Below are 12,297 nucleotides of genomic sequence, written 5' to 3'. Positions count from 1 at the left end.
AATAAATTAATATTTTTTTTCTATGTTCTGCTGGGATCTATATTGCACATATGTGTAGTACATATCCCTCAGTGCGTTGTGTCTGTCTCAATACGACAAGTGCTGTATTGGCTGAGTATATCTAGACCTGTATTCAACCAGAGACGTTTCTTCAGAACCGCTTGTAGTTGAAGGCGGACGTGCGTAAGCCCGACTTATGCGCGTTTAAAAACAAAAACGCACAGTATGTTCCTTTTTGTTTGCCTTAATGAATCAGGCCTGTTACCCCTTAATATGACAAAAAGTAAAAAAAAACTATACATGTACAGTCTCAAGAGCTTTATTATAGACAATATATACGTAGCCCAAACTTCTAAGAAGGTGAACATATGTTGTAGCGCTATTAACAATAGGCAATGAAAAATGTATTTTGGTGTAACTAAATGTATGGAAACAGCAAAGAGTGCAAACATGACTGTGACAGGATGGACTGCCTATGCCACCCTGTCTGTTGTCGCTGGGGACCGGCTGGGCTCACTTTCCCACCGCCCCCTTTCTTTATCCCAAATACGCCCCTCCTGTCGCAATAGTAGGAGCCTGCTGCCACCACTAGGCTCCTACACCGGTACCTAGAACCGCTCTCTTCTGGGTAACTCTGGCTGCTAGGGTACCCCCTCGCTGGTATACCTGGACTGGTATACCTAACCTCTTGCCTTCAGATCAGGGTTGCTGTGGATGGTTCCCCCTGGCCTATCACACTGGCCAGAGGGGCAAAGCGTTGGCACTGGATTGCTGGGAGATCAATCGAAGAATGGATTAGATTTGGGTCTAATCTGTAGGTCACGGGAATTTACAGCAGGGTAAGTAGTCGTCAAAGCAGGTTCTTGAAGCAAAAGGTGGTTTATTAGTTCAAGTAGTCCTAACAAGGACAGTTCATATGCCAGTCTGTGGTACTAGCGATCTTTCCAGGAGTATAGATGGTACAAGAATGATACATTACATGTTCAAACAGCTAACTTTTTATTCAGTTCTGACATGACTCCTGGCAGGGGGTAAGCCAGCTCCCTGATCCCAGTTGGTTCCGCAACTTCTGAGCTATTTTTAGAATCAGTATACGATATGTTTTCCCAAATATGGATTTACATGCAATGCTAACAATATTTACAATACTAAATGCTAAAACTTGATGCTTGCATTATCTGAGATACAGCCACACCAGACAGAAAGGCAGTGGCCCCCTGCTGGGTATAGAGGCTAAACAGTTGATTGTTACTTCACATAAAAAGACTTACTTAGCATTTCCTGCTATCAGCAAAACAGACTTCCTCTAGCAAAGTTACAAACCCAAATAATGACACTTCCATACAAAACAGATCCCAATGTAACACTATAGGGGGTATTCAATTGTTCCTCCGGGCGCCGCCGGAACGAGCGCGTTAAAACTATTACCGTTTATACAGTAATTACTCGCTGAATTTCATCTGAGCTGCGAGATGAAATTCAGCGAGTAAACTACCGTATTAACGGTTTTTACACGCAAGTTTACTGTATAAACGGTAATAGTTTTAACGCGCTCGTTCCGGCGGCGCCCGGAGGAACAATTGAATACCCCCCTATAGGTGCATTTGCAGTTATTTACATTGGTGCCTGCACCACTAATTGAAATACATTTCTACAATAAATTATTTCTATATGATCCAGCCACAATGACTAAGAGCAATATTGACTATTTAATGTTTCTTTATGCATCCTTGAAAAATATTTTGACTAAATTGGCCAAACTTTGCAAACATGCCTATCAGCCTGAAAGCTGAGTGACAGACTCACAATTCATATCGTGTATATACGAGTTGCCAGTTTGGACAAGATCTGGCCCAGGAGGCTAGATCAGATCCGCTGCCACAGGTCTGGTAACACAGTCAGAAGATTGCTGCACACACACATAACCATCTTGACCACCAACTACATTCACTAACGTGCCATATAATGCGCTATAAATTTTGATAGGGTCATTATGGGGTGCCCTGCCGGTGCTGGCACAGATCTCTAGCTGCAAAAAGAATATTTTTATCATAATTAACTTCATCTTTCTGAACAGTGAAGATGTGTTTCTGCTTGTCTGTCAGGAAGGTGTTTTTCCTGCAGGGTATATCACTATAGCTAATTACCTAATTGCACAAGGATGTGATTAGTCTGCATGACCTCACTGATAGAAGGTCAAAAAGCCAATTACACAGGGGTCTTGTCCGTTCCAACAGTGCACTCCTTTCATTACTAGAACAGACTGCAGGAAGATGCCCAACATGAGCAGAGAGATATGATAATAAATATAATAACAGTTACAACAACTGGCATAATCCATTACCCACTGGATTTATAGCATTTTAGGGTACAAACCCTGATCTTGAACACATCGACTGACTGCAATAACATGTATATAGCAATGGAAAGCACAGCCAATCTAATCCATGCCTCTGTGTCACTGTGTTCCAGCCTCTGTGTCTGCAATAATAGGCAATAAGTGACACTCGCTCCGAGTTTTCCTGACCTACAGAATTTAATAGCAATCTGTGAGCTGCTGTTTAAAAATAGCTGGGAAAATGTCAGAAAACCTAACTCTGCTTATAAACAGAAATACATGTCACTTGGCTAATATATCATGGAGAGGACAGAGGCAGAAGGAAACGTGGGACAAAAAGGGATGAAACGGCGGATATACAGAATCTAGGAAGTGGTACTGTGCAGCTATCCATACGTTAACAGTAAGAACTGACAATTACACCATAAATTTATAGTGTATATTTGTCCTTAAATATATACAACTTTAAAATATCCCTATCGATTCTTATTAGAATGAGCCCATCTCTATAGCTCTTCACATGTTGACCAGAACAATCAATCCCACACTGAGGAGTCCCACAAGGCCAAACAGTCTGTCTGTAGATGGTTAGTCCGTGTCTGAGGCGTTGACTTAAAGAGCTGCCCTGAATATAGGGGTCATTTAACTGTTTTATATTGTTTGGGATATCATAGGATTTTATCAGGTGGGGTTTACAGGGCACATTGGTGTCCTGGAGTTTTATTTCAACATTTTGGGATCCCTACTTTTCTCTTACCAGTAGTCGTATCCGTGCTTGGACATCTCTACCCTTCATGTGAACACAGGTGACCATGGGTAATTTGGAATTTTTAGATGTTCTCTATATCTCTCTGTTGGGGAAAGTCGGGGAAATATGTAAGATTAGGAATAATCCCTGGATAGTTCTGCCCCAATGACAAATGAGGCTGAATAGGACGAATGCACTTAAAGGGCGACAGGGTTTGTAGTAAGCTGTACAAATACCTGAAGGTGTTAACATGGGTTGGCCCGACCAATGTGTAATCCAGTGGGAGGGACCTTGATTGATATAGGAGGCTGCACTTCCTGTTCTGGTTCATTCCACAGCACAAGATCCCACCCGCCCACTCCTTTGTGTAGTATTTTCGGTTATGTTGCGGTAGGAAGGCACTGCGTTCAGCGGCTGATTTGTGGGTGCACTGGTAGTTGTCGTAGGTCACTGCCCCCCGTTGAGGCACCAGTAACTCCCTTTTTGGCCCTTCGGTGAGGAGGGTCCCTGTTCGACTCGGTGAGGGAGGGCAGAGTGAGTTTTAAAGGGGGCAGTCACTCTGACGCCAACTCAGCGCAAAAGTTATGTTGGGATTTGTTCCCCGTGGTGGTGGACGTACGGCGGTTTGCGCCAGTCCACACGTGACAGTGTTTGTCAGCTTGAGAGTTGTTTCGCAGTGCCCTTTCTCCGCCACCATAGGTCTAGTTAAAATTAAAATCATAATAAAATTTCTGGCAATTTTTAATAACTTATACAAGTCTCCGTGTGTTTATTTGCATGCAAAGGTTTAGAATTATAAGGTTGATGTAAGGTTTACGGAGCATACACGGTGAGCCCTTTATGACCCTGTGTCACATGTCATGCATCCTTTTAAATGCATATTTGCATTAGAAATACAGAAACAATGTCTATCATATAACCACGCCTCCTGTTTTTGCGCAGTCACACCCACTCAAATCTGAGCTCCTCCCATCTCGTTGCTCCTCCCACCAAACCTTATACTATTCACAAACTTTACCATTGCAGAGCTTTGCCCTCCACATTGATCAGCAATGTCTATCCAGCCTCATGTTAGTCAGTGTCCTTGTTTTTTATTATCTGCACTAAGCTTAAATCATTGCTTTGCTCCCTTTCTTATTTACGCCTCAAGGTTATTAATTTCACCTCTTTTATGTCTCCCCTTATTTATTGTCAGTCTGTTTAGTCTTTGCTTGCTCCCTTCATTATAATATTAAAACGCACATTGTCATTGCTCCATTAGTATATACTGACTCTCTTTAGAAATAGCTATTTTGTTATTTGAAGTTTGGCAGGCTACGGGAAAGCCTGATAGAATGGGGAGATCGTTCCAGAGAAGGGGGTCAGCATGAGAAGATGGGTGGTGAGTCAGCGGTCGTTGGATGACCGTAGAGGGCAAGAAGTAGTATTTGTGGAGATGAGGTTGGAGAGAAAAGGAGCAATGGAGTTAGAGAGGACTTTATAATGAGGGTGAGGAGTTTGAAGAGAATTCTGAAGCGGAGGGGGAGCCAGTGTGAAGCTTGACAGAGAGGGGGGGCAGATGAGGACCAGCGGGAGGGGAAGATAAGTCGGACTGCAGCGTGTAGTGTGGACTGAAGAGGAGCAAGATGGGTGCGTGGGAGGCCAGTGAGGAGAAGGTTGCAGTAATCAAGGCGGGAGATGATCAGAGAGTGGATGAGAGTTTTGGTGGCAGGGTCTGATCCGGGCTATACTGAGGAGGTGGATGGGGCAGGATTGGGCAAGGGATTGTATGTGAGATGTGAAGGAGAGGGAGGAGTCAAGGGTGACCCCCAGGCATTGAACTTTTGGTAAAGAGGAGATGATGGTAGAACAAATAGTGATAGAGATGATGGGAGGGGAGGAGTCTTGTGAGGGGGAGGGGGGGTTATAAATTCAGATTTGGTCCTAGTTTAAGGAAATGTTGGGATAGTTATTACTCATTTTAGTCATTACACACCCTTGTTATGTAACGCATCTCTATTTACCCCTTATTACTGACGGCACTTCTGTTTATATATTCTTCACCTTGTTATTTACTGCACTTACTTATTCTGTACACCTACATATTTCATGTGTATTATAATTAAGAAATTATTTAGCTGGGGTGGTAAGGTGGCATGGATTTTATTAATATTTTTTCATACCACACACCCTCATCTTAATCTGGCACCACTTCCCCATTTATTTCTAACTGTGGAAATTCAGTGAAGGCGATAGGGAAAGGAATGCTATCAGCCAATTATACTAACAGAGCTGCTGTGAGCCAATAATCCAATCAGGACCTGGTGGATGACAGAACAACAACTAGTGATTGGGGACTGTAATGTCCACTAGCCACCAGTGAATTGGGCCTGTATTACCAACCAGCCACTGGTAAATAAAGGCTGCCTGCCACACCAACCACGAGTAAATGGAGTTTGTGTTACCCACTAGCTTTTAGTGAATGTTGTCTGTATTAGCCACCATTTAATTGGGTATTTATTTATTACCCACTAGCCAGCAGTGAACGGGGACTGTTTTGTCTACTAGCCTTACGTAAATTTAGTCTGTATTGCGAGGGGAGGGAGAATATTTCCTCATCCTTCCCTGCATCTTCTTTGTCCCAGCTGCCAGTCACCCCATTGCTCTTAAAATCACAGCAGGAGGTGGCTTCCATCTGCAGTCAGTGTTTGTGTAAGCAGTGTCTGTCAGCTACAGGTTCTCTTAAAGTCACAGCAGGAGGTGGCTTCCTTAAAGTCACAGCAGGAGGTGGCTTCCTTAAAGTCACAGCAGGAGCTGGTTTTCAACTGCAATCAGTGTTTGTGTAAGCAGTGTCTGCCAGCTACAGGTGCTCTTAAAGTCACAGCAGGAGCTGGTTTCCACCTGCAGTCAGTGTTCCTGTAAGCAGTGTCTGTCCATTACAGGTTCTCTTAAAGTCACAGCAGGAGGTGGTTTCCACCTGCAGTCAGTGTTTGTGTAAGCAGTGTCTGTCCATTACAGGTTCTCTTAAAGTCACAGCAGGAGGTGGTTTCCATCTGCAGTCAGTGTTTGTGTAAGCAGTGTCTGTCAGTTACAGGTTCTCTTAAAGTCACAGCAGGAGGTGGTTTCCATCTGCAGTCAGTGTTTGTGTAAGCAGTGTCTGTCAGTTACAGGTTCTCTTAAAGTCACAGCAGGAGGTGGTTTCCACCTGCAGTCAGTGTTTGTGTAAGCAGTGTCTACCAGCTACAGGTGTGAGATGGCAGAAGTTATACTACGCTTCGGGACGCATAGTGGTCTGGAACGCTAGAATCACTGGTGACTTTAGTAGGTCAGATTCCAGTTAAGTATAATGGGTTTATGGTAGGAATGCCATAATAGTTGAAGCTAGTCGCACCAATGCTTCACTTTGCACATCATTTAGAAGTTATGCAAGAACAAGTAAAGGTTGTTAATTACTGAGCTGAATAATATAAATGAAATGATTGGGGTATTTATACATAACAAAATACGTACATGATTACATGATGCTCATCTTGACTCCTCTGCAGCAGGATGCCATGTTAGAGGAGGATGTGCTACTTTAACTAAAGCGGCAGCGTTTGAGTGACAGCTTTGCAGACAAACTCTGGGGATTCATAAACAATGAGGTCACATTATTTCATTCTCAGCTTTTTCTCCTGTATGAGATTCCATTAAAAAAACGGCAATAAAAATAAGGGAGGGGCTTCCTCTGACAGTAGTGGATTGGGGGGTGGTAATACATTACTTTCTTTTTTAACAGAGCTACAGTGGAAAGTCAAGGTAACACAAATGTTTACTTCCATGGTTGATACTGTATTTTAGGGTTTAGTGGTCCTTTAAGTGTAGCTTATTTACTAGAAGTAGTTACACTGTCTTTGTGTCAGGATTTTGAACACTGAGGGCTAAATTTACTAAACTGTGGGTTTGGGAAAGTGGAGATGTTGCCTATAGCAACCAATCAGATTATAGCTTTCATATATTTAGTACATTCTACAAAATGACAGCTAGAATCTGATTGGTTGCTATAGGCAACCTCTCCACTTTTCAAACCTGCAGTTTAGTAACTATACCCCTGAATGTCTTAAGTGTTTGTATTACAGCGGCTGGAATGCTGAATGGGAAAGCACTCACCAAGCACAGCCACGCGTCCTATTCTGTGTTTATCTGGCCGTGCTTAATGAGCATTGAAAGCTTATATCAGGAACATGCTTCTGCCTGTGTCCAGGTATTCATTGTGGGTGAAAACAATTTCCTGTTGTGTAATGAAATATTGTCAGAGAAGTCAGAATGCAAATACCGTGATAGGGAAAACCTGCCTGGGGATTAGCAATACATTACATTTTCTACATTCTAATGCTGCTTTGTATTTCATATTCTAATAACTATGCCCGCAGCAAGCCTACACATAAAAGGGGTGGAAAAGACTGGCAAAGATGTTTTCTTTAAAAAATAATAAATAAATAAAAAGCCTTAAATAAATATAAAGGCCACTTATACAGTAACTGTGAATAAGCTTAGGACCTGTTTATAAATAGCTGCTGAAAATGTTAAAATGTAGTTTATCCCTTACAAGCAAATATAAAATTATTAAATGAATAATAACAATATCTGTTGTGTAGTGAAATTCTATCCTAAGATATCAGGCGTTGCTGTTATACATATTTTCCCGGGTACAGGAATAACGCCTTGATCTGTATTCTGCATAGCAGAGGACTTGTACTATATAGTTGGTAAATTCTGAAAATCAGGGACTTTTCTGGGATAAAACTTTGGACAAGTATGGACAGAACCAGCAAGGTACGTTCGTCATGTGTAGCTGCACAGGGTGCTGAGACCTAGGGGACACCCCACGCAATGCACAATGTTTTAACATCTAAGGGTTCAGCACACAGGGTCAGCTCGAGGTACAGTCTGACCTAGCAGTCAGACAGTGCCTCGGTCCCCCTCCTGCATTCGCTGGTGCGGTGTGCTCCGGCGCCCTGCTCTCTCCTTTTCACTGACTGTCAGGTGTGATGTCATCATCACGTCCAGATGCTGTCAGTAAGGAGCCGCGATAGAAGAGGAGAGAGAAGTGAAGAAGACAGTAGAAAAGAAGGTCATAGGAAGGCAAGCAATGAAGGGAGGTGAACAGTGTGATGAAGGTGGAACAGCGTGGGGAAGGGGGAACAGTGTGATGAAGAGGGAGCAGTGTGATGAAGGAGAACAGTGTGATGAAGAGGGAGCAGTGTGATGAAGGGGGAACAGTGTGATGAAGGGGGAACAGTGTGATGAAGGGGGAACAGCGTGGGGAAGGGGGAACAGCGTGGGTAAGGGGGAACAGTGTGATGAAGGGGGAACAGTGTGATGAAGGGGGAGCAGTGTGATGAAGGAGAACAGTGTGATGAAGGGGGAACAGTGTGATGAAGGGGGAACAGTGTGAAGAAGGGGGAACAGTGTGATGAAGGGGGAACAGCGTGGGTAAGGGGGAACAGTGTGATGAAGGGGGAACAGTGTGATGAAGGGGGAGCAGTGTGATGAAGGGGGAACAGTGTGATGAAGAGGGAGCAGTGTGATGAAGGGGGAACAGTGTGATGAAGGGGGAACAGTGTGATGAAGAGGGAACAGTGTGATGAAGGGGGAACAGTGTGGTGAAGGGGGAACAGTGTGATGAAGGGGGAACAGTGTGATGAAGAGTGAGCAGTGTGATGAAGGGGGAACAGTGTGATGAAGGGGGAACAGCGTGGGTAAGGGGGAACAGTGTGATGAAGGGGGAACAGTGTGATGAAGGGGGAGCAGTGTGATGAAGGGGGAACAGCGTGGGTAAGGGGGAACAGTGTGATGAAGGGGGAACAGTGTGATGAAGGGGGAGCAGTGTGATGAAGGAGAACAGTGTGATGAAGGGGGAACAGTGTGATGAAGGGGGAACAGTGTGAAGAAGGGGGAACAGTGTGATGAAGGAGAACAGTGTGATGAAGAGGGAGCAGTGTGATGAAGGGAGAACAGTGTGATGAAGGGGGAACAGTGTGATGAAGGGGGAACACCGTGATGAATGGGGAACAGCGTAAGGAAGGGGGAACATCATGGGGAACGGGGAACATCGAGGGGGACGGGGAACATTGAGGGGGACGGGGAACATTGAGGGGGACGGGGAACAGTGTGGTGAATGGGAACAGTGTGATGAAGGAGGAACAGTGTGATGAAGGGGGAACAGCGCGATGAAGGGGAACAGTGTAATGAAGGGGAACAGTGTAATGAAGGGGGCCGAGTGTAATGAGGGGGCACAGTGTGAAAAAAAGGTGAGTAGTGTGATGAAGGGGAACAGTGTGATGAAGGGACACAGTGTAATTAAAGGGGGAGCAGTGTGATGAAGGGGGGCAGTGGGATAAAGGAAGAGTGCAATGTAATGAAAGGGGCACAGTGTGATAATGGCAATACAGTTTGATGAAGGGGTAACTGTGTGATGAAGGAGAAGCAGTGTAATAAAGGAGAACAGTATAATGAAGGGTGAACAGTGCGATGAATGGAAACAGTGTGATGAATGGAAACAGTGTGATGAAGAGGAACAGTGTGATGAAGAGGGCACAATGTGATGAAGAGGGCACAGCGTGATGAAGAGGGCACAGCATGATGAAGGGGCATAGTGTGATGAAGAGGGGCATAGTGTGATAAAGGGGGCACAGTGTAATGAAGGGGAACAGTGTGATCAAGGGGGTACAGTGCGTTGAAGCGTGCACAGTGAGACAAAGGTGACTCGACAGTGTGATGAAGGAGGATAATGTGAAAAAGGGGGGACAGTACGTTGAAGAGGGCACAGTATGAGAAACAGGGGACAGTGTGTTAAATGGGGAACAGTGTAATGAAGGGGGACAGTGTGATGAAAAGGGGACAGTGTGATTAAGAAGGAACTGTGTGATGATGGGGGAACAGTTTGATAAAAGGGGGGACAGTGCGATGAAGAGTGCACAGAGTGATGAAGAAGGAACAGTGTAATTAAGGGATGGGTGTCCCGCGCAGCTTTTATATCTGCATTGGAGTCACCAGAGCCGCTATTTTCAAATCATCTGTGGCTGACGTGATGACGTATTGGCTAACTTGAGGCTAATAGCCGGGTATATGAAAAAAGCGGTTCAAATGGAAGAAGCGGCACTGTGCTTAGGAGTAACAGTGGAATCCCTATAATTAACAAGTAATAAATAAAATCATAAACTTTATTCCGTGGGATGACCACGTTCCCACTAGTGGCTGGCCTCACCTCTCTGGCTACATCCCTTCTGTTGGCTGACAAGGCCAATACAATACAGTGGTGCGCCGCTGCGGAACACCCTATTTCATAAGACTCCCCTCTTGGGCTCTTCATGCTCCATTCCGACAGTGACTGTACCAGTAATGTTAGATTCTGAAACACTTCATGACTGGTATGTTTTAAAATATACAATGTTTGATAGCAGACTACAATTTCAATGGTTTCTTCTAACCTTCATAAGATCCACGCATTACCCTTAATCTCAGTAATAAGATAAAACAATACATTTAATTAAAGAATGAGACACCTATCTGTAATAACATATCTGCAGGCTTTTACACAAACGTTACGATCTATAGCAAGGAAATCTGACAATAAAGCAGTGAGGAGCTGAGAGCCGCAGGTGAAGGTTCTGGGGGTTGTATGTTATCCATCACTGGCCTACAGGCCAACTGCTTAAAGCTGGGCCATGGTCATCAAGCAGGGTGAGAGTCAGAGAAGGGATTTAAAAGTAAAACAAAGAAATGATAATAAAAATAATTATAAAACAAGAGAACTGATTTAATGTTTGGTTTGGTCCATTCAAATCCCACATACAAATCCATCGCTCCAGTTTTTTTCACGCTAATTTCCAAATGAATTAAAGAATTTATATCAAAGATATTTTTACATGAATTTAATTTAGTATTAAATCACGTTTCTTGCCGAGTGAATGTGGGATAAGAACATGAATGTGTATAGTTAGGCACCCATATGCAAAAGTAAGATTTAGGAAACATATTTTGTGGGCTAAGCCAATATTAAGAAGAACGCAGACTGTCAATTCACTAGCAAGTAGTGCCGTCCCTCAGACACGAGGCACAGAGTACCCCATTACGGCCACCAGTTCCAAGTGGATTGATCAGTTGCACAGTGGTTAGCATTGCTGCCTTACAGTGCTGCGGTCGTGTGTTTGATTCCAATCAGGGCTCTCTCTGCGAGGAGTTTGTATGTTCTAACCATGTTTGCGAGGGTTTCCTTTGAGAGCTCTGCTTTCCTCTCATCGTCCAAAAACATACTAGCATGTTAATTGACTTCTGAAAAAAATGGACCCGTGTGTGTGTGCGGTAGGAAACATCTCCAATGGGGCAGGTATTGATGTTCATATTCTCTGTACAGCGCAGCGTAACATGATTGTCACTATATAAACGGTAATAATATTATACAAAATATGGCTGCCTCTACTGTTTATAAGTGACAGGTTCACTTTAAATGCTAAAGAACCGATACCGAATAAGTCATTACTCGCCTATAATACTGTAAGATAAAGTCAGTATCTCACAAACAGAAAAGAAATTTGTTTCTACTGCAAAACTGTCTTCATCTTTATCAAATGCAGAACAAAAACCACATTGTTGCTTAATTCTATAGCCACAGAAGTCTGTGATGGTTTGTAGCCTCTCGGTATAAAGTTAGTTAACTAAAGTTTTTTTTTACCTTTTTCCTCTGTTTGTTCTGGAAAAGCGTGGATCAGAGCAGAGCGTCGGTGTCTCTGGGAGAACTGAGCCGAGTACCCAGCATCGGGCTGTTTGAATACAGCGGTGACGATGACTCGCAGAGAAATATGCAGCCATTGCCCGGACTTGCTTAGTTTTCACTACATAAGGCCTGGAAATGAGCTGATTGCTTTGAATTTGAAAAGAAGCAACGCCGTGCTGTAACATGCTATCAGCTCTAAGGATGCCAAACATTCTGCTAGTTCTCCCTGTTGCCAGATTTTCTACTGGTGTCCAATGCACGGCAATGCAACTTACAGCCAAAAAGTTATATTATATATAGAAAACACTGTCTGTCTATTTTTGTATTTAATTTTTTTTTTTTTTTTAAGCTTGATGCTACTTTCTCTGCAGCAGGCTTACAGTTTCACTTTTATTTATTATGGAATATATTTTTAACTAAACCCTAAAACCTGACATTTTTTTCAGATATGAGGCATGAAGGTGAGATGCAGGA

The 12,297-nt window shown here is 43.5% G+C and overlaps 1 protein-coding gene across 2 annotated transcripts in view; it reads right to left on the bottom strand.

The window, feature by feature from the left end:
• Window positions 1-11,935, bottom strand: part of AMOTL1 (angiomotin like 1) — a 132,418-nt gene extending 120,483 nt beyond the window's left edge. For both annotated transcript variants that reach the window (XM_075198748.1, XM_075198749.1), the window contains exon 1: window positions 11,782-11,935. The gene's annotated coding sequence lies outside the window, so the exon portion shown is untranslated. The remainder of the gene's footprint in view (window positions 1-11,781) is intronic.
• Between the last annotated feature and the right edge of the window lie 362 nt (window positions 11,936-12,297).

Source organism: Mixophyes fleayi, chromosome 2, assembly GCF_038048845.1.
Source record: "Mixophyes fleayi isolate aMixFle1 chromosome 2, aMixFle1.hap1, whole genome shotgun sequence".
NCBI classification, from domain to species: Eukaryota; Metazoa; Chordata; class Amphibia; order Anura; family Limnodynastidae; genus Mixophyes; species Mixophyes fleayi.
This window is presented reverse-complemented; position numbering and strand designations above follow the sequence as displayed.